We start from the raw sequence: 26,907 nt of genomic DNA, 5'->3' as shown, positions 1-26,907 counted from the left end.
ACCGTCACTGCACCTGCAGCAGCCGGCGGCTCCTCACCTATAGCAAGCAACAGGGGAGAAGAAGTGGCATCAAAAGAAAAAGTCAGTGTGGAGGGGGCTCAGCTCTTGCCAGAAAAAGTAGATATGTTTGTGTTCCTGAAAAAGAACTGCTGAACATGTGCAGTACAGTTCATGCTAGAGGGAGTGGTTTGTTTTAGTTTGTAATACTCCAGTTTGAAAAATGTTATATATGTTATTAAGACTGGGCGATAAAATGATAACAATATATATTGCATAATAACTTTTCCTGAATAGAAATATGAGACATACTCGATAACAATTTTGATAGAATTCCTTCATGAATGTTTTGACAGACATAGGAACAGCCAATCATAATTAAGTAATGCCGCACCGAACCAATCACGCTAGAGCCACGTCAAGTTCAGCTGATGCACCCCGCACAGGTGTAAGGGTAGCTGCAGCACACATGCTAATGTTTGGGCTGCAGCAGGAGATAATGACCGTTTCCTCAGGAGAAACTGTGATCGAGAACTCGGGTGACCGGGTTACTGAAAAGTAGGGTGCTAATCATTTCGCTTTGGGGGCTTCAATGCAATGCAGTTGTGTACTGAACGAATATATGTAACCCTAACTGGGTGTGGGGGATGAGGAACCATAAGAATTAATGAGGTATGCATGGGGCGGGGCACATTAACAATGAATATGAGGTACACACAGATCTGCGGATGGAGGGATGGGGTGAACCGTATGTGCAGGGAAATGAAACTTACGATGCTTATAAGAGGGGTCTCTCTGAGGTACGGCTGTAGGCGCCAATGCTGGCGTGGATTCCCCAGGTGGTGCAGCCAAAAATAAATAGGTAGTCAATAGGAAAATGACATGTCAACTAAAAAAATTTCCATCAACTAATTTTCATGGTTGATTACATCAACTGAGTCAACTGATTACGGCAGCACTATTTTCGGTTTTACGCCACTTATGTCAGTTATTGTTTGGTGAAGATGGTCTGTTTTGTTTGTGTTCCCTTTTAAAGTTTGGAAGGTTTTGCCTGCTGGTCAGACTTTTGGTTTAGTTTTAAATGTAAGTACCTGTTTTATTTATCTGAAATAGTTGTATAATGTTCTTCAGCACATCTGTCATGTTCAACCTGTGACAGAAAATAAATCATATTTCAATCAAAAATAACCTTCTGATGTCTTCACAACTAACTTATGAGTAACGGAAAATTTAAGCTTGACAAAAATAGTGATTTGATTTATATTGTGATACATCGATATTGTCTTATATGAAAAAAATTACCATGAAATGATTTTTTTTCCATGTCGCCCAGCCCTACATGTTACATTTATTTTTAAGTTATTTGCCCTCTCCCGCACACACTTTTCTCAAATTTCATGTTGTGTTATTTCACTTGGATTTTGAGAAACAAATATTCAGAATTCAGTAGTTTTTACAATTTTTTTTACTAGACAAAATTACTTTAATCACCACACAAAAAGTACTGAAAACAGGTGCCATTGTACACTGGTACCGGTTCCCAGGAACCGAGTATCAGTACCATATCAGTTTAAATGTGAAAGGTTCCCTAACAGATATGCATGCATTTGTAGGTCAAGTCAAGTCTGCAAAGTCATGTAGAGATACAGATCATTACAAGAAATGAAACATTTTCATGGTTTCATTGCCTCCAGTACCAATACTAAGAATACTCGAGACAGCTGATCAAAGGGACAGACCATGGTTGATAAAATTAAGAAAATAGGAAAGACTAATACAGATAACCCAAGTCTAGGCATTATGTAAATGCTGAATTTTATAATGTGAAGATCAATGGTCAAAGACTCCAGACAGCTTAGGTAGTCAATAGCAGACCCATTTGTCCAAATGATTTCCTGCTTCACAGATAAAGATACACCTACAAGTTGAGGAAGGGTAGAAGAAACACTTGGGAGCTACTTGTTGGAGCAAAGATCTGGAGCTGCCAATAACAACTAGTTTTTTGACAAATTTTTCGATTAGTCGACTAATCTTAACAACTAATTAAAAAAAAAAAAAAAAAAAAATCAAGTGTTTATTTTGTTGTGTCTATTGTATTTTGAATACAACTCAAGGGCTAAAACATAAAATGTCACTGTACAATGACAAATGTAAAGAATATAAATAACTAAAATATTACCAAACAAAAAGTTACAAAGTGGGATGTTTTCCACGTAAGACCGGGGGACCGGGGGGTGGGGGGGTTGTGCACAGATCTGCAAACCAGAGGAGGAGGAGTGTGTGTGTTTGAACGAGTGTGCACTGATCCACAGACTGAGGGAGGGAGGGGATGAAAGGGTGCGCACTGATCCGCGAAATGGGGGGATGGGGGTGAACCGTAAGAGCGGGGGTAATGAAACTTAATACGCTTATAAGACGGGGGTATCTCTCCCTCTGAGGTACTGCAGGCGCCAATGCTGGCATGGAGTCCCCAGGTGCCACGGCCAAAAATAAATAGGAAATCAATAGTAAAATGACTTGCTGACTAAAAAATATTGCCGCCGACTAATTTTCATGGTCGATTACGTCAACTAAGTCGACTAATCGCAGCAGCACTAGAAAGATCCCAAGGTAACATTCTTCCATATATCCGCATACACAGGATCACAATTCAAAAGCCGGAGACAACTACAAAAACTCTCCTATATTGTCATGCGTACAATTGGGGTAGCTGTGTTGCCAAGCAGTTTACACCTCATTCACAAAAGAAAGCTTGTGGTTTGTGCAAATTGGAGCCTCGTCTTTATTTAAATACGGCATCTTTGGGAGTTTGTGTGGCTCTGGTTTTGTCATCGAGTCCAAGGGTGGGTCACTCTAAAGAGAAACTTTAAACATTCTAATCCATTGTGTAATAGTAATGCAACATAAATATGAGTCTTCTGTTTAATATGAATGTGGAGTAAGACTGGATAACTAGCAGGATATTCGGCCTCTTCAGCACATCTCTGGCATGCTTTTTAAAACTTGGCTACAACCATTAGTCCTTCTTCCCACATTAAAGTGCTTAAAGAATGGGCTGCACACATATCTAGTTTATCTACACAAAGGGACTGAAAAGCCTATTCACTGTCTAACTGTACATCCAACTAATACTGGACAAAGCCTGTTGCTATTCTTGTTATTGTAAGAGCTAAAGGATCCATGGATGAAACCCAGCCTATTAGCTGGAAAATTAGAGAGCTGTCATGGGAGCGGGGAGCACTGGGTTCACCTTAACTGAGTGTATCCAGATTTGGAAATTCCACTTGTATGGGTGCCATATCCACACAGAGTAAACACGCAGAGACAAGACTGGTTATTGCAGTTTGGTACTGTCAGCTGAAGTGCCCAAAAGGAGACACTAAGCAAATCAGATCACTACATAGAAAAATAAGCAATTCACTAAACACCTAGTATAGTACATTAGACTTCAATTCAGCATTTGTGGACATAAATATTTCACTGGTATTTAATAGGGCTGCAACTAACCATGATCTGAATAATTGATTAATCTGTAGATTATATTCATAACTAATCGATTCATCAGATAAACACAAAAGACTCAATTCTCAAAGATCGGTATTTAACCCAAAGCAATATAGGCTGCAGACAAGTCACTAATGATTACATCCCCGCAATGGCTTCTGGTATAGTTCGCGAGCACTAGCCCACTACCTCGAACTGTTATGGCTAGAGACTAGCAAGCTATAGTTTTCAACCAGCTCTGGTTATAGGATATCAAACTAGCGTTGTATGTACTAGTTCCAGTCAATGATAGGTAACGTTAGTCTGATGGTCTGATAAACAGAGATGGATGAAAACAATATAATTACAACAACAGTGTTTAATAATAACTAGCTAGTGGACTAAAGCAATCATGACACGGAGGCTATCTTAAGATATGTTTATATTGTGTTCCCGGTGACCAAAGCAGCTCTGTTTGCCTGAAACGTACAGTGCAGTGGGATTTTGGGTCAGGGTTCTTCTATTTTTATGCCTTGTGTAAAGAATAATAACAATGTAAAGTTTGTCTTTATCACACCCAGTAAAGTACTCAACTGTTTTGGGGCATGTGACACATGAGTCACTCTTAGATGTGAGGCAGTGCTATTTAGTCGCCAAATGTTCTGTCTGATTCACATTTAAGGTAAATGTTAATGAGGCAGCCTCTTACTGAAACATGTCTAACCTCTAATGTGCTTTTTGAGGCTGAGATTCTTACGTCACTGTTACGGCTGTTTTGTACAGTTGAAATATTTGCTTGGTACCTTCAGCCTTATGGATTTATTGTGCTGCTTCTAACCTTCCCATTCATTAAAGATGTGGTTAGTTCCACCTGGGTATGCTGTACTGCAAATTTGAAACATGCTTTAGGTTACTGATGTAGGCTTGCATGGGATGAAACCTTAGCCAATACTCTGATCCTGTAGTATATCAGCTGCTTTGCGTTCGGACCTGTTCAAATATTTAGTAGTCACCTTGGATCAGGTTCCTTGCACCTACAGGTAAGCAAAACCAGTCTGATCAGGTTTCCAGAGCTGGGTTACAGAGTGTGGGGCACATCATGGAGATCAATCATTAGTGAATCTGTCTTCACATTACTAATAATGCACCACTTCCCATTGCCAAAAAGATACTTCATCATTTTCAAACAAAGGTAGATCATTTACTGGGGTCACTATGCAATCAGTCTTCATTGAACAAACAGAAAGTCATCTTTCCATTAACACAACTATCATCTTGCACATCAGTTTTTGCCAGCTCTGGAGTTTGAATATAGACATAAGAGAAGAAAAAAAGACAATGGAAGCAGTGCTGATGGATGTAATGAAAGTGGATAAACAGAGGTGGCTGCGGGATTGAAAGCTAACCTCCTAATCCATCCGAGTGCAGCCGTCTTGAGAAAATTGCATTTCTGCCAAGTCAACAGGGTACAGGCCACAACATCAAAGCTCAGGTTGTTTTCTGTAGAAAAAAAGATGAAAAGGTTTGATTAGGGTGATAGTAGCAAGGTTGTTACATTACAGTGTTGCATTAACTTACATTTTAACCATGCTGGTTTCAAAACTGAAGTACAAATATACATTGCTAAATTGTTACATAGCAGTCAATTTCAGTGTCAAAATAATGGCCCATCCACTGTTTACTCAGTCTTAGCCACGTCAGCTTGTCACACTGCTATTAGGCATTCTAGTGCTTTGAGCTAAATACTAATGAGTGTATGTCAACACGTCCACAATGACTGACCAAATGCTCATGTGGTTCTTCCACTTCTAACACCATGTTGATAGCATAATTACCACTATCATCAAGATTTTCTAATCATATGGATCCATTTGTGTAGTTTTCCTGACAGTCAAACATCAAACACAAGTGCGTCTATTTTCATGAAACCTAGGGGGGTAGGGTACGAGCCAAGAGCGAGCCCATTACATTTTGGAACAGATCCAGAGAATGGAGCAGAATTGTTTTTTTTTTTTTTTTTTTTCCATTTCACTTTTTCTAATATAGGATAAGGCATTTTCAGACACTAGAAGATGGTGGGATTTTGGCAGAGGTATGTATTCCACTCAGTTCCCTTTTGGTGATAAGTGCAAAAGTTTGTGACACAGTTGGCTGAGAATCTTAATAAGCTCAAAACAGTCAATACCCAACAGTACAATTATGTGTGAAGATCTGATATATAGTTTTACATTATATATGCAGCGCTGCTGTGATGTTGGTGGGTGTTCACTTGAGAAAAAGACTGTTTATTTGGATCTAGTTCAAAAGCAGGCCAAAATAAAGTTGTTCAAAATTAGTGTCTACTGAGAACGAGATATGGGAAGGAATAAAAGGAGCATCATGGACGGAGGGGAGACCTCTGCTCTAATGAATATTCATGAGCCTGAGCAGTCTTAATATTCATCACATTTTAAGACCACTTAAAACATTAAAAAGACGCTTGTGTGCACTATAAGCTCGTGTTTAAGGCAGTCTTCAGGGTGCATTAGTGTACAAGGGTTTGCTCACAAGTAGTTTAGATTAAGATACAAGTTTTTGTACATGTTGGTTTGTAGTTTTAGTGTTATGACTTATAAGATTTATTTAGTTAATGATTAATAATTGTTTAATTGCTTCCAATATAGCACAGAGGGCACACACTCTTACTATAACGCTACATTAAAATGATGTTCTTGGTATGTAACAATGGCCTAATTTCCAAACACATCAGTGTTTAACTTGTTTCATTTATCTGGTTAAGTGAAGAGAAAATTCTGTTAGCCTGAATAGACTGTTGTATCATGTACTTGTGAATGTAATAGATGACAAATCATCACTAATTAATCACCACTGCCAGTCCCAGTTCCTTCCCTTCAAAACACACACACACACACAAAATGTAGCAAGGGATGTTATTTTGATAATTATGCTTCCAAATGAGTAATGGGGGAACTGTTTGGCAATCGAAGGCATGCTGTGAGGTACAGGGTGAGTTTGGATCACACTACAGTTGTAAAATTAATGTGCCATCAGAGGCAGTGTCTAAACAATTAAATCAAACACATGCACCAACAGCATCCGTTTATTACCTCCGCCAAGGAGGTTATATTTTTGTCAGCGTTTGTTTGTCTGTCTGTCTGTCTGTCTGTCTGTCTGTCTGTCTGTGTGCAAGATAACTCAAAAAGGTATGGGTGGATTTGGATGAAAATTTCAAGGAATGTTGATACTGGGACAGGGAACAAATGATTACATTTTGGTGGTGGGGGGGCACTGATCTGCCTTGGCGGAGGTCTGCGCTCTACAAGTGCTTTTCTAGAAAAGACAGCGCAGACCTCCGCCAAGGCAGATCAGTGGCCCCCCCATCCCCGACCATAAACCAAAATTTAATCATTTGTTCCTTGTGCCAGTATCAACATTTCCTGAAATTTTCATCGAAATCCAGGGCACTGATCTGCCTTGGCGGAGGTCTGCGCTCTCCGAGTGCTTCTAGTTTTCTTATTTTTTTTAAAAGGGTCACAATTAAAAAAAGCCCCTAACAGAGTTTTACCTTGGTCTGTGGGAGATTTAGGAGGATGCAAGTGTGGTGGGAAGATTGGGTAGGTGTGGAATTTTGGGGTCCTATCCTAAGACAATAAACCTGTACTTTTATTTTCACTAAATCGTACACTACAATGGCACTTTGTCCAAATTGTCCACAACTTAGATGCAGAAATGGGAGGTTTGCAGGTTCTCCCACAGAAAAAAAGCAAACTAAAAAACATTATGTCAAAAAATTCAGAGAAGCTAAAGCAGATAATAAAACCATGACCAAACACTTCAAAAACTAAATTTCCTAAAGCAGTACAGTGGGGACCAAGTATAACTATTACAAAATAGTCATTTTACTGACTTTTGATGATCTGCACATTGATTTATTTTAGTATTTTGGCTTAAGTGGTGTTGTACCTAAGCCTTACAACAGTAGGGAAAACCCAGCCTTAGTTGGGAAGATAATTGCAGTAAATTACAAAAAGAGATTTTCATAATCAGATAATCAAATATAAAACAAGATGGGAGCACCCTGCTGTAGTGACAGCAGCAGTGACTGAGTGCACCTCTTACAAATGATCTGACCCACTGAAATAAGTGGCCCCATGACACACACATATCCCACTGATTCAGGCCCTAATGTGTGTCAGAGTGTGTGCATGTGCGTGTAGTCTGAAGAGACAGCACTGTGGATTGCATGTTTTTAACAGTAGCTTTCGCTCCGATTTCTTTCACTGCTTACCAACTGTTCTTTCCTCCTCTGCTCATATACTGATCCAGTGACAGCCGCTGAGATGTGGAAATTAAAGTCAAAGTGATCTAAGCAATGCAAAATTAGGAAAGAAACAATCAAGCGTAACTAAACCCTAGGCAGCTGATAAAGAGTGAACTTTTAAATATTCCTTTAGGAGGCACAGAATGTGAAAACATCAATATGGTCAGAGGATGTGCATACATGACAAACGTCAATTAGTTAAATGTATGTGTCTGCTATGAAATATTATGACTGGAATAATAAAGAATAGCAAATTAACGTACAACCCTTAACAGTATGAATGTAACTGTGTGATCCTTAACAGTGTATGCAAAGAAGCAAAATCCTGTTAATAAGATAATGGCCCACAAGGAATGAAGCCATTCACCTGTCAGTTAAGCTGGAAAACTGTGGGCAAAAGTACTACGTGAAACAATGTGTCAGGAAGTAAATCTATTCACAATGTAAGCCTCATAACTGTACAGATATGTCCTTCATGCACACATCAGTTTGTCAGTGAGTTTTGGCAGGGAAAAAAACTATGCTCATTAACCAGTGCAGGTTGCTTGATGCAGAGTGTTCAATGCTGAGTTCATGTGCAGCTCATGAATCTCAGTGCCTCATAAAGACATGAGGGGTAAACTGTTTCACGTTTTTATTACATGGTCAGACTGTACTTGTTCCTGCTCTGTTGGACAATCTAGATTATTCTTCTCTCTGTTCTGTAACATCTGGAAATGACGGTTAAAAATTAGCAGCACCTGCCACCAGATGAGCCACTTGGAAAGTTGTGTTCTGTTCAGTTTCAACAGCCGTGTGTCAACTGGTACTAGGCAGTCCAAATACATATTTAGAATGATGAATGTTTGAGGAGGTTTAGTTACACTGGGAAGCTGTGTTAACTGAACACAATATGTTCTTTTTATCTCACTGGTGGGATGAAGTTAAGTATTTTAACAGCTCAATGTTGTTCACACTAAGAGGGCTTCCAACTTCACTTCGACGCCCATATTTAGTAATCTAGTCACAAGAGACAATCAGAGCCATGGAGAGAGAGAGTTGCGACATGCTTTGATGTCGCTGCTACGGTGATCACATGGTTCATGTAACCCTCAATAGTTCCAAACAAACCGTGCGCTGTCATGTTCTTCTATTGGACAGACAGCAACAAGTGCATTATTGCATGGTAACTTTCAAAATAAATCACACACAAATATATTTCCAACCATGGCTGCACTACTGCATGTATGTTTGTGTCAGTTATGCTTTTGAGTAGTGGGGTTGACCACTGAAAGTACAGCATTTAGCCTATTATTTTGAAAAGTTTTAAATTTAGTAGTAGGTTTATGTAGGTTAAGGAAACAACCGCCGGACAAATAAAACTAGGGCTGCTCGATTATAGAAAAAAAAAAAAATCACGATTATTTTAGCAATAATTGAAATCACGATTATTAAAAACGATTATTTGTTAACCTTAAAGTTGTTTATTTTTTTCTTGCAAAACAATGTAAAATATACTCTTTAAACATAAATAAAGCTTTTAACCACTAAAACAAAGTATGTTCACTTTTGTACGAAACAAAAAAATCTTTGAATGCAAATAAGTGTACTGTAAATTCAAGTATGTTTCCTTTTGTAAACAAATAGTGCACTGTAATTAAACTGCTATAGACTTGCCATAGAACTGTAGCAATAATAAAAAAAAACTCACGTAAAGTGCAAATTATAAATTTAAGTATATTCAATGTAGTATGAAACATAGTAAATTCAGTGGCGTGCCGTGAGGTTTCAGTTAAGGCCTTCTGTATACATCAGCCATCTAGAATACGTACGTTAGGGTTATACAGGTTAGGGTTAGGTTAATATGGGAGTTGCAGCGTAAAGAGATTCGGAGACTGAAGATTGCATTGTGGACGAAGTTGTAGACGGAGTTGTTTTTATGCGTTTTAGTTTTTCATAAGATTATGATGAAGGTGGCGGTGGTTAAACTTTAGATAGTTAAAAAGGTTTGTTGTGTTACCGGTCGGTGCGGACACAACTACGAAACACTTTTTGCACATGATGTGTTTTTGCTCTTCGTCTTCTTCATCAAACCCAAAGTGATTCCATACAATTGAATTTGACTTGCCTTTTTTGTTTACCGAGCACTTCTGCTGTGATTCTCTTGCCGTTTTTCCAGACTGCTAGGTACAACTTTCCTCTTGGGGTGGACCTGCCGGCTAGCTGGCAGCAGTAGCTTAGAGGGGGACGGGGCAGAGCAGCTCATGGTAGCTTGCGTGCGCGTGAATTAAAACAACTCAAAATTAATAATCGTTTTTTCTCGATTACATAATTTTTGTAATCGTTGCGTGTAATAATCGAAATTGTAATTGAATTTCGATTAATTGCACAGCCCTAAATAAAACTACTCACAAACATCACGTGCCATTATGAAATGTTAATAAATTACAAATAGAATGAAGTAACTTTCAAAGTGGACCCATATTTGTACCTGCAGTAAATGACAATAATTGGCACAATACCTCAGCTGACAAATGTAACCGAACACCATGAGGTTCAGCAAAACAAGTAAAATAAAACCCGCTGATAACCAAATTTGTACTAACATTACCTTACCTTAGAAACTCCATAATTTGTAGTTATAGCCTAGTGGTTAAATCTCAACAGCTGGAGAAGTCAAGCTAGCTAAATATCGGGATACAGCTGAAAATCAAACATAACAGTTGTATAAGATATAAATCTATACAAACGCTAACACATACCAAAGGAAAACAATTTACAACATAAATGTCTGCTAATACAGGAAAAAGGCCTACACTTGGTCACTTGAAAGCCGACCATATCTTATTAAAATACCGCTTGGTAGACCAGCAGCAATAGAATTGAATGTGTTCCAATACCGCTATTCTCCATGTTTGAAACTATTGGTGCCACCACAAACCTAAGTAGGCCCATATTTCCTGCGCCAATTTTTACAATGGGAGTCAATGGAAGTGTCACCACCCTGTTTTCTCTACCACTCTGGTCACAATGTCCCAATACATTTCCAATTGCCATTTCACTTACTATGTAGCATTTATGCTCTGAACTAGCACACAGCTCTCTGCACCATCAATATACCTGACTCATTTGTCGTCTTCTGCTCTGTTTATCATCCACAGTTAAAACAATCTGTACACAACAATTGAGGTTAACTTGCAATTTAGCACAAAACACTTGAGAGGGGAATTTCATAGTCTCTACAAGAGGAGGAAACAGCAACCTGAGCTGGCATGTAGAAGATGCCTCATAACAAAGTGCAGGGAGAGATTATCGAGAACGGCAGCCTTTAATGATTTGACATTTTTAATGATGGTTAGAGGGGAGAGGGGGTGAACCATTTATCAGTAGGAGGCCCGTGGGACACTAAAGCTCTAAATCGTTTCTGCCTCATCTACCTTCTCTACTTCCAAGCTTTATGTGTTTCAATTCAAAAACATTCTCCAGCGACTAGTCATTTCTATTGTCTGAGAAGTGTACGGGGCTAGTCTGAAATAGCATCAATGCGAGTGGCTGAGACGTGTCATCAGTGCCAAAGTGGTGTGAAGATGAATGATTTTGTCGGGAGCCCTAAGGTGCTCCTTTACCTCCTCCTTGCAGTCATGATTGCAGCAGAGTAGTGAAGAAAGCCATAAGTAAACCATCAAATACTCAGCATCAAGTACAGCCACACCTCAACCTGATGACTGCTAAAATTATGAACCTAAAACCTCCCTGAACCTGATGCCCAGCTCTTTGTTCAACTGTCAGCAGGTAAATAAGCCCACACAAAGAAGAAAAAAAAAAAAAAGACGACAGCCAGCCAGGACAAATAGCAGCATTCTCCTGTTCTTTTTTTCTGTGTAACTACAGACACTATCCCTACCCGAATACAAAGCGTATTGAAATTGTCGGCCCTACACTCATATGCACCAAAAACAGAAATTCACTGCAAAGCCAACTGCAGTTCCAATACATAACTGCCATTATACCATACTGTATCTTTGTTGTTAGTATGAAAATATCTGCTGTCCATCTCATCCCAAAACATTTTCTCCAAAGTAAATTTAGCTTTCCTTCAAAAGAAAATACACCAGGTAGATATGAATCTTTTTATAGACAGATGTTGATGGCGACAGGAGTCTTACTGTGGGGTCCTGTTCTCATGAACACATCATTTCTGCCTTCTGTTAGCCAGTACTTTAGATTAGAGCCCGACTGATTAATCAGCTGGCAGATTATATCTTAACACCAATTAATCAACATCGGCCAATATGTAGCCGATTTATTAACTTTTTTGCTGCGGACATTCTGTTGCTCGCTGCTCCTGTGTGTGTGTGTGTTTTGCCTGGAGAGTTAAGTAAAGCCTGTCAGTTTCACTTTCACTTCTGCTCGGACAATCAGGCTATCACCCCCCCACACACATGCACACACACAATCATGGAATCACGGACTGATATCCCCCCCGTTCCGACAAGGATGGACCTCTACCCCCCCCCCCGTCCAAAAATTACGGACCGCCCCCCCATTCTGACAAGGATAGACCGCTAATCCCCCCCACACACACACCCATGTCCGTGCACTAGGGCTGCACGATTTTGGCAAAAAAAAAAATCCCGATTTTTTCCTCTAAAAACTCGATTTTCGATTTCTATTTCTATTTTTGGGTATAACTAGAAAAGACAACAGAAGTCAGCATGTCGTTTTCATGAGCAGCCCACAATGCAAGCCACTGCTCTGACCTCAAAGCTGTGATGGGATCACGTGATGAACCCACAGTTTTGTTTTGTTTTTTCTCTTCATTAAATCTTTGAAATGAAGTAGAGTACACAAACAATGTATACAACAAGAAAATAACATAAGTTTGTCAGGGGGAATACACTATAATAAAATGTCCAAATCAGAGCAAATACTTATGTTTTTTATAGCCTTTTTGTTTCCACATTTATCTAACAGCTTTAAATAAAGTTCAACATCTTACAAAATATAAACAATATTTGGTTTTGTGTTAAAGAACTTACATTTGTGAATGAAAAATTAGGCAAGTAAGAGGACTAAATTAATTATTTAAAAAAAAAAAAAAAAGAGTTTTTTTTTTTTTTTCCCCCTTTTCTGGGTATCTGGCCCACAGCAGTGATACCAGTGTCAGTCAGTGACAGGCATCAGTCGTGTGTGCGTGGACCAGGTTAATATGAGTGATCCACATGTGGTTCTATTTAAACTGAGGGATCTGTGTGTGGAACAGACCGACCCAGGACACGCTGGAGGGATTCTGTCCTGGAGCTGGTGCATGTGTGTGGGCACAGGGCTGTGTGGGCTCCTCTGCTGAGGCTGATGACCCTGAGACCCGGACCCGGTTCGGAAGACAGTACGGTACGGATCCGGGACAACGGAAGATGAGTGATCCCCATCTCGCTATATTTCAATTGTGGGATCCCTGCGTGAAGCCACGGCTTATATTGCTATAAGTACTGCGGGCTCATTAACAGATTTAATGTCTGTGGTCATTACACGGACTTCTGTGAAAGACCGCTGTCACAGGAAGAGCCTACGGTAGCCCGCGGGCACGCGGAGGCGCGCGGCCCGGAGGCAGAAGAAAGATGAAATCGATTTTACGATTTCCCTTTTTTAAAAATCGTCCTAATTAAAAAATCCGATTTCGATTTAAAATCGATTAATCGTGCAGCCCTACCGTGCACTTCCTGTCTACCTCACAGCTTCATTCCTGTGCTTGCGCTAGGAAAATGAAAGATACAGCCACTGTGGCTACATTAGTTGAAATGAGTGTAGCCACAAAAAGCCACAGCCAGTCTGGGTCCCTGCAGCAGGGCGCATAGCGGACTGTGGTGACGAGTATACCGAGTATTTAAAAACCGCCGCCAACTGCGGGCGAATCAGGTGATGATGACGTGGTGACGATTTCTGGGGTGGATACGGCAGCTATCAGGTATGCTTCGGGGGTGTGTGTGTGTATGCTTAGGGCAGCTTAACCAAGTTGTCACATGATGTAAGTTGGTTGATTTTACTAAAAAATACCTTCGCCACTGTGGCTACACGGGTTGAAAACAACTTCACCAACCAGGAAAATGCACCGCCAATGGCGATGTAGTGATAGGATAGCGCAAGCCTAGCATTCTGCAGGCACATCTGGGTATTAATAGTGTAGGGGAGACTGGGGACAGTTGTAACAGGGGTCAGTTGTAACTCTTGCAATTGCTCCAATCAGGAACAACTTAGGACTCACCTAATTCACTCTGCACATGCTCAGTTTAGTCCTTAGTCCACATGGGAAGTTGTAGTGCCGTGAGGCAGACACATCAACATTTGTGAGGGAAAACATAATTTTGTGGTAAGTAACATTTTTTACTCTAATTATTTTTGTGATTGCATAGTTTGCTTTGTAGTTGGACTCATTAAAGGTAGGTGTCACTTACATTTTAAAGAATGATTTTTATGTCACTACTACTATAAAATATAGACTTGCATCTTTTTCAAAAGTCTGCTCTCCCTAGCAAAAACTACCACATCTACAACCTGTGGTTCCCCACAGGTCACATACTAGTCTAATATCAGATTATTATACAGCATTTGAAAGTTGTGTAAATTATATTTGTGAGATAAAGATTTATGCAACTGTTAATCCACCTGTTCACAATCATCTAATCTATCTAATTATCTCACAAACACAATCTCTCAATCTCCTTTAAATTCAACTGAACTGAAAAAAGTTTAACCCATGCCAAAGTTAGAGCAACAAATTTGGTCAAACACTCTTCAAAAATGTCAGTCTGAATCCCTGTATTTTGCTATCTTTGGAGGAACTGGAGAGAATCATTCTCATCGTTGACATGACTTCCCTACTAAAATAACCAATTAGAAACATATTTTACCAGTGTGACATGCCATGCTCAAAGACAACTTGACATGCACTCTACAGGATAGTGCTGATAACATGGAGCTTAACTGGGAGGCATGTTAGCAGTTCAAAAGCACCATGTCAGTTTGGCAGCTAAATGAGCTCATTGTGCCACAATTAGTTTGTGGCCTCATGTGCCCCTGAGAAAAGTAATCATTAGCCACAGTCAAATGTGTGAATTAACTTGAATACTTAAGTGTTACATTAATTAATATTTATTAAAAATGCAAAATAAACTTTGGATAGAAATGTGGAAAAAAAAACTTGTGTGTGAAAGAAGTTTCTGATCTATATTTGCACTGCTTTGATCAAACATCTTTCAGTCTTCCCCCAAAAAACTGAATGTCAAAAATATGATTTTGCCTCAGGCAAACAAAGCAATGGAGCAATGGCTCATGGGTAATTCAGAATGCTATGGCACACACTAATCTATACAACTAAATAGAGCAAGAATTATAGAGCCAAATATTTTAAGCCACAACAGCTGACGATTTTCTTTTACTTTCTATGCACACCAAAAATCCATGACATAACCTTCAAATAGTCAGATACATGAAAACCGAGAGGATCAGAATCTTCTTAGATGAAACCTACTGCTGTGAACAAAGTTTTGACACATTGCAAGGAAACCCAGCAGGCAACAATGCTCTTTAACGTCAGTGGAGCAACAGGATCCTAGTGGAGAACATCTATGTCACACAGACAAGTCAATTATTCATTCAGAGTGGTGTGGTTCAACAATGGCTGGGCTCATAGGTCAGATCAAATTAGAGGCAGAGTAGGGCTGGGCAATAGGGCCAAAATATTAAATCATGGATGATAAAGGATTTACAACAGGGTTTATCAACATTCAAAAACAATTTTTGATCACAGTGTTACGCTGTTTAAGTGTAAAATCCACCAACAACAATAATACTCTGACGTCTACCCTTTTTTAGTATTTTACAGTGTTGCATTACAAGTTATTGTCATTTATGTTGCTAGGCTAGCACAAATAAAATTAGTATGTTTATAGTATTTCTTTAATCTGTAAACACTTCAAGTTAAAATATGCCCAAAAATATTTTAGATTTTCTTCTGTTGTCATGAATGATTTGTGATTTTATTAGATTTTTGCTGTATACATTAACATAAGAACAAAACATCATTCTTACTCAAACTACCTGCCATATGACTGGAGAACAATACTCACAGTGAATATAGGTAAGCAGGTTGGATTGTGAAATAATTTTTTTTTGCAATTAAGATATTCATCTGAATAATCTCAAATCTGTTATTTTGGCATTTTTTCCATCTATTTTCAGAAAGCAAATTATTGGCTTTAATTAATCAAATGATCAAATCAAATAGCCCTAACATAAAGGTCTATAGACGTAAAGTAACATGTTTAAAGGGTACTTGTAGTGAATTTTCATCACAAGCCATTTCAAAAGATCAAGTATAATACGAACTGTTCTGTCTGGCCATAGTTGTCAAGTCCATGTGAGTACTAAGTCACCGCTCTGTCAGTCAGGCATGGTCAGCAACATGTTGTCTCCTTCATGGGTTGTTCCAGCACCAGTAATGATGCAGTAATATTGTATTGTTTGATTACCTGGGCTGAGATGGACTGGTCACTGACCCCTTGCAGCAGACACCAGTCTAAGATGACACATCATCAACCAGTGCTGGGTCGTGTCCCTGGGACAATGGTGGAGAGCAAAGCTTACGGCTGCACAAACATGTGCTCACTGACTGCTGCTCTTTTACACGCACTCAATCACCCAGAATCCATGAGGGTACATCACTTCTGGTTGGCAATGGCTGTTCCCCATAGGTTCTGCCCCCACCTATAATTCACGTAATAAAAAGGTCCAGTGTGGTGAATTTATGGTGGTTTTTTACTGAATTTGCGCCTCTTGCTTATAAGTAAAACACAAAGCACAATTAATGTTGTAAGCATGACCAGTAGAGGTAGGCTATACTTTAACTCGATGAAATCTTTGAGCACAACATTTTTTTCATGCCATTTTATTTGTTCAACTGGAGGACGCTTGGCTACCTTCATGCCAGTACTAGAAATATGACTTTCAGTCCACAACAAGTGTGCAAGTTTGCTCCACAATATATATATATTTTACAATATTATAATGACATACATTCTAAAATATATAAAACAAACTTAAAGTATCACAGTACAAAAGGTGCAATTGGATGTAACAAAATTAGGGACAGATTAATTGCATTTAGCCACTGTCATGTCAGGGTTCTGATGCTGCACACACTGGCCCACTGTTGCAGATTGCTGCAACACTTTAACAGAACAGAGCCCCCATTAATATCATTACTAACATCTGGGCTTTGTCCTATTGTGGCACATCAAATCAGCTGCTGTAAAAATGGAGTGTGTGTGCAAACACCATGCTCCTATTAACACTCATTTCAGTTCCACTACACTGATGACATCAGTCATGTACAACTTCTGCATAAGTAAACTGACACATACACAGTGTGTTCAAGGTCAACTGAGGTGAGATGATTTGCAGTAGCTGAGCATTTGTGGACTGTGTCCTCACTATGACCCTGGGGTTTGGGTACAGCGCTTTGCATGGTGGATTGATATGGCAGGAAAACAGGTGAGCACGACACGACTAGTGTGGAGGAAGAGGTAGGAGGTAAGGGGAGAGATATCTGGTTTCAACTATTAAAGTGGAAACTTCCTGCTTTCCTCTTCCAAAGTTCAATAAAAAAGCATTTGCAAGCAGTGCCATTAGAGGAACAATTATAACTCTTGTATTTTAATTCAAAAAGGGAATCTATTGCAATCATTTTTCTGTTTGTGAGTTTTTTTAAATCTTGATGATATCACACTGTTCTTATTGCTAGTTCCATATTCTTGTTTAGTATCTACACTTGTAAGAACTTTGGATAATGGCTTAAGCTATAAGAGGCTTTAGAAACTTTAATTAATTGAATGCTGAAAGAGCCAGAGAAGCTTAATTGGGACAATCACTACAGCCATCTCCGACTACACCCCACTGGCTACCGTCTCATCCTCCAGTTATTGAGCATATTACTCTACCCATCTCCTAGCCTTTATGTATATTTATATACTGATTTATAAAACTCATCTGTCTGTCTAACTTTAGAGTCCTAAAATTATGCTCCCCTGACCCTCATAATCATGATTATGCAAACACAACTCTGTTAACGTTAAACTCCAGTCCTGTTGTCCATGTACATTTTGGTATACACACACTGGAATACAAGTAGAATACTGAAGAAATGGAAAAAGCTGTTCTTAAAACACACCACAAGGGACAGCTGGCCAACTACAGTTTTATATGAAAAAAGTTAATTTCCCATCCTGATTAATATAGTTTTTCTGATTCATGTTGTTCCAAGTCTTTAATTTGTATACACCAGTAACAGGAATCCAAGTGTTTTTGTTTTTTTTTTTTTTATGCAGAGTACACATATTAAAGCTGAATGTCTCTGTACCATGACAGTGCTACATTGCATATAGTGCACTTGGTATGTGGCAAGTGTAACCACTGTCAAGAGTCATTTTCATTCACAGGAGTTTTCAGCTCAGTGCAGCACATAAAGCAGATCTTGGGTGTACCAGTATAGAAACATGTGGGTGGAAACTCCTTCCAAGAGGAGCGCTTTACACCACATCCTTCTCAGATCAGAAAGATAAACAGCCCCAGTAACTTGTGTGGCACCACCTCCCCTTGTCGCTCTGCCTCTCTCCATAGGGAGGAACATCCATCATCTGCTTGAGGAGCATGGTGAGAATCCAATCTTCAGAGCACATCACTCACCGTAGCAGTGACAGTAACCTGTTAAAGCAATGTGCACTATGGCTCCAAGATGAAAATACTGAGCCACATTCATGTTGTACAAAAATGTTTGGTGGAAAAGAGGTCTAATGCCTCAGGTAATCAATACCGACACTGTGGAGACTGACATTATCACAGATTTACTACTTAGCTGTTGAAAGATAAGAGGGCTTCAACGGTTGATATTATAAGAATGACAGATGAGACCGACTCTCAACTTCAATGATCAGTTGTTACCTCAGCCCTCTAAAAAAGATTTATTCTTCAGACTTTTATTCTTTATCTTATTTTAAATAAAGCAAATATATCAAATAAATACAGAATTAAAAAAATCTAAACTTAAGAATCAATGTTTTGCTTATTTATATCATTTACTAAACAATAAGACACTGCCGGAGTTCCAGTATTTTTCCTAAACTTTTGGAGGACTTAAGTGATACACAGTTCTGTTTTTTTAAATAAGATATGCAATTTCACATTCTTTTAGAAGTTTATCACATTATCTATGTAGAAATATTTGGAAACAATAGGCCCTTTTCCACTGCAGGAACTTTTGCAGGAGCCTTTAGCTTTACCTGGAACTTTGAAGAACCCCAGTGCATTTCCACCTAAATTACCCGGGTAAAAATATTTCACTCGCCCCCAAAGTTTCCCCGAAGAAGTTCCACGGACCAGAGGGGTGTGTGTGTGAGTGTGTGTGTGTGTGTGTGTGTGTGTGTGTGTGTGGGTGGGGGGTGGGGGTGGAGACGGACCCATGGACCAGGGGGGAGAGAGGGAATGAACTAGTGCACACAGATCCACAGACCGGGGGAGGGAGAGGGGATGACTGGGTGCGCAAAGATCCACGAACCAGGGTGGGGTGAACCATAAGAGCGAGAGAATGAAACTTTAGATGTTTATAAGAGGGGGGGCTCTGTCTCTCTCTCTCTGAGGTGCTGCAGGCACCAATACAGCATAGATTCCCCAGGTGCTGCAGTCAAAAATAAATAGGCAGTCAATATTAAAAGGACTCTTAAACGAAAAAAAATTGCAGTCAATTATTTTTCATGGTTGATTACGTTTAAGTCAACTAATTGCAGCAGCACTATATATATGAAGAATGTATACTGTTAAATGCTTCAGTAACCGTGAAAGAAGCAATTTTAAGATGTCAATTTTTATGTTCAAAAAGGGGTCAAGGTTAAAAACATGCAAACAAGTATTTCCAGTAAATTTACAAAAATCGTATTCCAAAGTACTCAAGACATTACATTGCTCTCGGTCAGTCTTCTCAACAGCTTGTAAAATCAGTTTTTTGTTTTTTTTAATTTTAAGATTTTCACTTCTGCGTTCGCAAATGTCTTAGCAAGTAACATCTGTCGCCTTTCCCATTCAGATCGCATGGTTTTATTCACGATGTAGTAAAACATGAGGAACAACAGAATAATTTGGGCGTCCTCCATCCTTGGCATATTGTGTCGCACAAACAATGATGCATGCCTGTCAGTCGCCGTTTATGGCATGATATGCTTTATGGGCCTTCGGCTTCTTCTTCTTCTTACCGCCACCTACTGGACTGGAGGTGTAGTGTAGTTTCTTTTACGACTCCCCCGTACATCATCAGCCTGATCTGAATAAATTACCCACAACTTTGACGTGTGGTGGATACGCAAAGCACAGAGATTACCAGGAATTTTATTACCCAGGTAACATAAGTTCCTGGTATTTTGGTGGAAATGGGCCTAATAGAGTATATAAAGCTTTTGGCAAAACTTGACAAAGACGAACTTGTTAAAGAACTCCACTGAGGACTCGCTACATCCATTGGATTGGAGAAAAGACACCTACTGTGCGTCAATGCCACCCATACTGACTTTTATATTAATTTGGCTGAGGTGGTGTCTAAAATGGGAGACTTATAATGGTAGGGAAAACCCAAAAACTATGAATAAACAAATTTTTGATGCACTTAGCAATAGCATAAATCAGCCAAGAGCAGCATGCACTTGTTTCTGAGAGGAAAAAATGTAAACTTGCATAAATAAATAAAAAATAAAGTAATGTTTGTGCACACACAATAGTTCCCAGCAGCATTTCTTTATTTTGACTGACAATGACAAGGCTGCCTGCCACAGTCTCTGCTGTTTGCGCTTCAGATGTGTCTGTATTCATTTTGTGTTTACCAGCCTTGTGAAATTATCTGCCGATGCCAATTATGTCACAATCAGTCCACCAGTACTGGTAGTCAGAGGTTCGAGTAACAGCTCCATGTTGCTTAAGTCAACCTCCCTACAGGGCAGAAAACATCCACAAAATTACCCATATGTTGGCCACTGGCACTCACTCTTTGAAACTACTTTGCATGCTGTGCCTGCTGTTCAATCAACCTTATCTGGACAAAGCACTGAAAACAGCTACTGGAAATTTTCATTTTTCCCCACACACAACAGTGACATGAGCAACAGGGCAAAAGTCTGAATCATTAACAACAGAACACAGTTTAGATGCTGCTCTAAAATAATTAATGTTAACACTCATACAAAACCATTTATATCGCCTTCGAGAGCCAGTGAACATGAGTGGCAGCAATTTAAAAAGCACAATTCGATTCAGTGGGAGTCATCCAAGTGATTAGATTCTGTTACACAGGGCAAACACAAGGGCACTGCTGGCCTTTTAAAATGACCTGCTGTCCCGTAAAGCTCAGATGTGGCCTTGCTCAGCACCGGATTGCTCTTAATGGGATTTCACAACATTAACATTCTACTGAGTCAGCATCAGACATACTGGCTACAGCACCCCTGTGCTTAGCTTATCTCCAGCATGTGTGTAAGTCAATGAGTGTATACAACGTGGAAAGGGTGGGCACTATTATACATGCTTTGACAGCAACACATATATAGCATACTGGAGACTCTGCATAAAGAGCCACAGCATAAAAATATTATGTGGACAAACAATCTTCCATACAGCAACTCCTGTACAGAGCATATACATGTCACATCCATGTCGATATTTAGCGCTAGGTGGTTTTAATTTCCTGTATGGCATGAGCATTTGATATACAGTCATATTGAGAGGGAGGACTCAATTAACTATGCATTCCCTTCAAACCAAGCTATACATTAAGAACTAGGGGTGGGCGATATGGGCAAAAAAAATATATCGATATTTATTTTTAATTTCCCGATAACCTAACAATATCCTTTAAAATGTGAATTTCTTTCTTTTTTTTGCAAAAAATGCTGTTAAACTCCACTTACATACCAGGACATCTATGGATAAACAGAGTTTCAGAATAACAGCTCTTGTTTGTTTTTTAAGTGCTTCATACATCTTCTGCAAAACGTGTGTGTGTGTGTGTGTGTGTGTGTGTGTGTGGGGTGGGGGGTGGGGTGGGGGGGCAGTAGTTATATGTGTGAGTGTGCGGTCCATAACTAACGTAACGTCCGACTCTCAGCTTCTATGCCTTCTATAAAGTGGATCTTACACGAAATTTTCACAACTTCTAACCTGTATCCACTGGACCCTTTCCACATAAATTTGTCACTTTTACCCCCCGTTACGGCGCCCCAGCTGCATGACATTATTTTGACTGCCATCAGTCTTGTTAAAACCGATCCATTCCCAGGCTAGTGACATGGACCCACGTCTGCTATGAAATCATCTACTGAGACGGGAGACTCCTGCATACTTCCTCCATGTGAGACCACGTTGTGTTTTGGGTGCCGCAGAGTCACCACAAGACTGAATCCTGTCCGCTGATTGGCTTCTGAGGCACGCATTCAGCCAAAGAGGACTTTCATGTGCCTCTCCTTTACTGTCTGTGCACCAACCGTTTGTTTTCTTTTGGAGACAGAATGCATACTCGATAATGTAAAATTGCTCATCGTCCAATAAACATTTACGATATTATCGTAGGCGATATATATTGCCCACCTCTATTAAGAACACACAGCAATAGTAGAGCTGAGGGATCTCATGACTTTAGATTAGGGCTGCAACTAACGATAATTTTAATAATCGATTAATCTGTGGATCATTTTAATAACTAATCAATTCATTGGATAAACACAAAAGACTCAATTCTCAAAGATCAGTATTTAACCCAAAGCAATATAGGCTGGAGACAAGTCACTAAAGATTACATCCTCGCAATGGCTTTTGGTATAGTTAGCAAGCACTAGCCTGCTACCTAGACTTGTTATGGCTAGAGACTAGCAAGCTATACTCTTCAACCAGCTCGGGTTATAGGCTATCAAACTAGTGTTATATGTATTAGTTCCAGTCAATGATAGGCAACGTTAGTCTGGTGGCCTGATAAACGGAGATGGATGAAAATGTTATAATTACAATGAGAGTGTCTATCGCCGCTTATCAATTATCATTAATCAACTGATAAGGGCAACCGACTAACGATTAATGAATTAATCAATAATTTGCATCCCTACTCAAGATCCAATGCATCGACTGCCGAATTTGTTGCCAACTCTTTTAAGAATTGATTTGGATTGATTTAATTGATTCACTGTTGCAGCACTGCCTTAGATCATGATCAGTCTTAGTTTGTAAAATTACATAGTTTTCAGCGAGGCTATACAGATGGTGTCACTGAAGAAAACAAAAAAAGTGCTGTCAAAACACTCCAACTCTGTTGACATTTGTTTAATTGGCCTGTTCATCAGAGTACAGTACATTGTACTGTACAGTATTTTACAGAGAGATTGCAGGTAGGTGTTGTTGTAACTGATGGGTTTGAAGCATTTATGCCACTAGTTCAGCTCACTAAACTAGTGAGATTATTTTATAACCCCTGCCGGGCAGGCAAGGAGTATTGTTTTTGGTTCGATTTGTTTCTTTGTTTGTTTGCATGTCAAAATGGGTTGATAGATTGCCAGCAACCCAGAACAGATTTTGGGAAAAGTAGATCAAAGGTCAAATTTTTTATGAATTTTTACCCCCCCATTTACTTAAAACGGCCAAAACTTGTCTATGTGCGAGGGGCAGGGTTTTTAAGTACCTGGCACCACTTGTTTCATTTATAGTGCTACTTCAGGGTACATCCACAGTGTGGGTCCATCCACACTTAGTTCTTTGGGTTTAGTTCACGTCAACTTGTACAGTTTGTGTAACATGCTGTTCCACTGTTGAAGTAATAATGACATGGTCTGACTTCTGAACTCTAATGTGCCCCGAGTCTGATTTGCAGTGTTATGCAAGTTATGTGAAAACATAACATGTAACTCTGGCTAGACAAATTAGCCTGCCACAGTCTAGGTAATAAATGGAAAATGATGAGCAGATATTGTCAATATCACAATAATGTTGGTCCAACTAGTGCAAAAATCCAGTTTCTTGTCAGATAAGAATAACATGGGGATATAAACATACAACTAAAGCCTCTAGAAACAAGAGAAAACTAGAGGAAAACCTTTTGGTTGTATGTCGCCTAAATTTTATACAAGGTCATAAAATTTTGACCAGATCACTCTGCCCTAAAGTAATATAATATTTTGATCTGGACAGGAAGCAATATCTCTTTTTATAACACTGCAATTTTGAATAATAAAACTAGTTTATCTTACACAACTCTTTCCTTCATGTACTGTATCATTTTGTGGTGGAAAGGAAGTCCAATCGATCAAAGACTTTCTTGAATGATGACATTAAAATGTTTTTCTACTTTTTGTACTAACACGCAATTCTGTGTTAAAACCCAGTCACACAAATATAGCAAAAGGCTATATAGTGATGCCAAGACAATCTGAAAAAAACATGTCAATGTATACAAATATGGATTCAGCCCACATTTTTATGATCAAAGCAAAGACCAGATGCTGGAGACTGAAGCCCAACCTGATAGTCACCAACAGCTTGCCATCAGTAAATATCCTGACAGTGATATTGTAGCCATGGTGAAATCATCCATGTACTGAAAGCAGTGCAAGCTCAGTTAATGTAGTATAAAGTCATAATTTATGTGGGCATGTTACACCAGGGAAGTAAATAATTTATTTGAAGTCAAAAATGGGCTCAGGAAGCATTTCAGAAAGACTATTCTAATCACATTCTGGTAGGAAATACATAATCAAGTAAGAAGCCTAATGAAACAGGAAACTGGTTTCCATTTGTGTACAGTAGCAATGTGAGATAAAAGACTGAGAAGAAAGAAATTCAGTTGTATATTAAGTGTTTTGTTATGGTAAAGAACAAAAACTTAACTTCCTAGTCTATTTCACAATAACTGCACTTTCCCCTGGGATTTCTGACCTACATTCAGCCGTGTGCATTATGGCAAAGGGAACACTGTATAACAAGGTACTGGCTGGGTTCACAAACAAGATCTCAGTTAGGTGCCAAATGATATTAGAATAAATTCTAAATGCTGATGTTTTACTTAGAACACATTTTAGTGTCATGTTAACACTGGCAACAAAAGAACTGAAACGATCATATTGATGGTTGATACATAGCGTTTATGTTCCCAGACATAGCCTTTTTCCTCCTGAAGATCAGAAAAAAGAATATAACCACGAGGTCCAGGTATTAAGTTCCAATCATTGTTAACCTGTGCACAAGTTCAAGTAAGGTTAACGAACTGGTCCTACATATTGCATGAAGATGGCCACAGTTCCTATGCCCTCTCATTATTTCTTCATTGTGCTTTGAGTTTACTGAACATACCGAGAGCTCAGACTTTTGTGAATCTGGCACAACATTTATGCCACCCACCATCCCTCACAGTAAGATGGAGCACAGGTCAACTGATGTGGTCTTGAGGTCAAACCCCAGATGGCAGAAAAAAAGAGCGCAGGGGTCACGCTGTTCCTCTGTGATGGCAGCATAAGAGCTGACTTTCAACACTGTAGAAGAACCACTTAAACAATTCATCACACACCCCATGAAGAAGCAGCATCTCTTATTTTGTAGGACACCAATAACCAGTGACAGCAAAAACTAACATTTAACCACATCTGCCAGCTATCTTCTCCATCTTACCATCTGCTGTAGTCCACCCACACAAATCTCTCACAACTTGATCTGGACAGTATCCTACCAATGCCCAGGAGGACAAAACAGATGGTGAGATTACAGGCAAGGCATTTAGCCTTTAATAGCAGGCAAAACTCAGCTCAAATGGGTACTTTTTTTTTTTTTTTTTTTTACCGCTTGGGGGACATTAGGATGCCTTGTTAGCTCACCTGGGATAAGATAAACAGCCTGCTCTTCTTCAAACAATATAAAAATTCCCAAAGAAGCACCAAGGCCCTAATATAATGTTATATTTTCCCCTATTGCTTAGTTACTTGTAAGTAACTTAGTTCACTGCAAAATATTCTGCTTCCATTACAAGTCTTTGTCACAAGTAGGCTGTACACGCACGAGCAATAAAACACTGCTAAAGCAAACAAGGCTAAAATAAAATGCTAATATTGATGCTACCATGCTAACAGTACTGTTAAGTTTCAGGATAACGAAACATTTTAGCAACTTCAGTTTTTAGCTTAATGCCAATGTTTGCCCTCCCAGGCTTATTTTCCAGCAAAAAAAACTAAAGTATTCTATATGAAACACACAAAAATAGTCAACTTCACCGCTTCCGAGTTGTGTTTCTTTGTACATGACGTCGTAAAAGCCCAGTATATTTTTGCTCATTTTGGGAAAAAAATTGGTAAGTCCTGATGGGATGCGAAGGTTGAGGGGGGAAAGTTTGAGACGCGAGTTTTTTCAGTGTAAAAACAACATAACGACATCCTATTTCGTTTACGGTTGTTTTCCAGACTACGGGAAAGGTTTTTAAGGGAAGAGAAACGTTTAACTTACCGTCGCACGTTTTCCTCCAACAGCAGCGTATCCAAGAAAAAAAACAGCGACCAAACAAACCTCCGACGACGCCAAGTTTGTTCCCTCTTCAACAAAAGCAGGCGGTCGGACTTAAGGTGAAGCGTGACATTTACTAGTTCGTGGGGAATGTTTAAAGTAAAAGGAGATGAAATGCTTCTGCGGTGTGTGTTGCCGAAGTGAAAGGACGTTTTACTGGCACAGGGCGGCTTTCTTTGTTCCTCCTGCCTGCAGCCTGTTCCGTGGATATTAACACCGTTCATGTGTCCCTGACAACCGCTGATTGGCTGCAGCCTCGGGATCAAGAAAAGGTGACGGGCGTCAAGCTGGGCATGTTTCACCAACACATCCACAGGTCCCACACTTTCCACAGTCACGACCTCCACTAACAACATTTACGCTTTACAGCTAATCATCTATTATCGTATACCCTATAAAGGATAAAGCCATATCTGTAGTAATGTCATCTCTTTTTGATGATGTTAGAAGACATTCGCCTCAGGTGTTTCTTAGGCGATGCTTTTATTTTGTGTGGCTCGCCTATCAAC

The 26,907-nt window shown here is 39.4% G+C and overlaps 1 protein-coding gene across 3 annotated transcripts in view; it reads right to left on the bottom strand.

Annotated features, from left to right (window-relative positions):
* The window catches only part of LOC115431493 (SPRY domain-containing SOCS box protein 4), a 59,818-nt gene extending 33,208 nt beyond the window's left edge, over positions 1-26,610 (bottom strand). Inside the window, exons 1-2 of one of the 3 annotated variants that reach the window (XM_030151889.1) lie at positions 26,342-26,610; positions 4,887-4,980 (exon numbers count right to left, since the gene is read on the bottom strand). The gene's annotated coding sequence lies outside the window, so the exon portion shown is untranslated. The remainder of the gene's footprint in view (positions 1-4,886; positions 4,981-26,341) is intronic. The other 2 variants (XM_030151885.1, XM_030151887.1) reach the window with 2 other exon arrangements.
* Positions 26,611-26,907: the final 297 nt, after the last annotated feature.

The sequence above is a fragment of the Sphaeramia orbicularis genome, chromosome 13, assembly GCF_902148855.1.
Source record: "Sphaeramia orbicularis chromosome 13, fSphaOr1.1, whole genome shotgun sequence".
Classification (NCBI taxonomy): domain Eukaryota; kingdom Metazoa; phylum Chordata; class Actinopteri; order Kurtiformes; family Apogonidae; genus Sphaeramia; species Sphaeramia orbicularis.
Note: the sequence above shows the minus strand (reverse complement) of the source record. Positions and strands in the feature narration are given on the sequence as shown.